Consider the following 1,790-nt stretch of genomic DNA (forward strand, 5'->3'; position numbering starts at 1 on the left):
CATGTAATATTTGGTGTGACCACCCTTTGCTTTTAAAATAGCATCAGTTCTTCCAGGCGCACTTGCACAAAGTCAGGGATTTTGTAGGTTTATCGTCACCTGTTTGATTAATTAATTATACAGATGCTAATGATCACCAATTCAACATGTAGGTTTAAACACAATCATTACCTGAAACAGAAACAGCCTGTTCTCTGCATAGATAATATATACATGGTGATATCATGCAAGAAACTGCCTCCTTGCTCTGTGTAGTGGTTCCATGGTGTAATGGTTAGCACTCTGGACTTTGAATCCAGTGATCTGAGTTCAAATCTCGGTGGAACCTGTCTTTAGGCAGGAGTCACTTAATTTGGTCATCGCTGTCAGTGAGCTCGTCGCTGTTTTCCTCCACCTGTTTGCTGCTCAATGGAGCGCCTGTTGGGCAGAGATGTTTACCCTTCCAAATAACGTTAAGCCCAGTTTCACAGCATCGTCCATAGACCCCTTTTTCGGCCTCTCCGCAGCACAGAAACAGCCCTAATCCAGGTCACCAATGACCTACTAATGGCTGCTGACTCAGGTCTTCTTACCATACTGATCCTTCTCGATTTAACTGATGCCTTTGATACAATCTCTCACTATATCCTCCTCGACCGTCTAGCTTCCATTGGTATCATCAACACATCACTGAACTGGTTCACATCATACCTGTCTGGCCGCACTCAGTTTGTACAACTTAAAAATGTTCGATCACAACTCTCACCTGTCACCAGTGGTGTTCCCCAGGGATCATTCCCGGGTCCCCTCCTTTTCATAATTTATCTACTTCCCCTTGGTTCTATTCTCAGGAAATATAATATCCAATTTCACTGCTATGCCGATGACACCCAGCTCTACTTGTCCACCAAACCTACGTCTCTGCTCCCTCCGTCTTCTCTAACTGACTGCTTAGATGAAGTTAAAACCTGGTTCACTCAAAACTTCCTCCAACTAAACAGTGATAAAACTGAAATTCTCCTTGTTGGCTCCAAATCCACCCTAGCAAAATGTCCAAACTTTGCTGCCTGTATTCTCACCAGAACCCCAGTCTCTGAACACATTACTCCACTTCTAACACAACTGTTGTGGCTCCCTGTCAAATACTGTATTGATTGTAAAATTCTACTCCTCACCTTCAAAGCTCTCCATAATTTTGCTCCTCCTTATCTCTCTGAACTCCTTCAGCCCTACGCCCCATCCCGAACTCTCCGATCCTATTCTTCCTCACTACTTTCCATTCCATGTCCACTATGGGGTTCAGAGCCTTCAGCTATTGTGCGCCTCACCTTTGAAACTCCCTCCCTCTATGCATCCGTACGACTGAGTCCCTGCCCTTCACTGTATGACCTCATGGCGCAACGGTAGCGCGTCTGACTCCAGATCAGAAGGTTACGTGTTCAAATCACGTTGGGGTCACGTCTTTTTAACCCAGTAACTCTGTCTCTAATCAGCCACCTGTTTACTGGTTACCACTTATCATTTATTTATTCACCATTCTCTATTTCAGTGCTGTTTATACTATGTCATATTGTATATACTGTATACCAATACACCTACCTCAGGTCATAAGGTCATAGGTCACAGGGGTGCCCCAAGGCTCAGTGCTTGGGCCCCTTCTCTTCTCAACTCTATAAACATCCCAGTCCGTCACAGCTCAGGGTCAGAGGTTACCCTCTTGAAGTGACAGAGCCTGATATGACAACACATATGTGCTGCTAAGAACCTTTTAACTCAAACCCAGGAGTTACATAATATATATACAGTATATA

General features: G+C 44.3%; 2 non-coding genes across 2 annotated transcripts; both read left to right on the plus strand.

The window, feature by feature from the left end:
• Positions 1-256: 256 nt before the first annotated feature.
• trnaq-uug lies at positions 257-328 on the plus strand. The gene has a single exon. It is a non-coding gene; the product is annotated as a tRNA-Gln (tRNA).
• Positions 329-1,365: 1,037 nt separating this feature from the next.
• On the plus strand, positions 1,366-1,437 carry trnaw-cca. Its single transcript has one exon. It is a non-coding gene; the product is annotated as a tRNA-Trp (tRNA).
• The last annotated feature ends 353 nt before the right edge of the window (positions 1,438-1,790 follow it).

The sequence above is a fragment of the Micropterus dolomieu genome, unplaced genomic scaffold (assembly GCF_021292245.1).
Source record: "Micropterus dolomieu isolate WLL.071019.BEF.003 ecotype Adirondacks unplaced genomic scaffold, ASM2129224v1 contig_5816, whole genome shotgun sequence".
NCBI lineage: Eukaryota > Metazoa > Chordata > Actinopteri > Centrarchiformes > Centrarchidae > Micropterus > Micropterus dolomieu.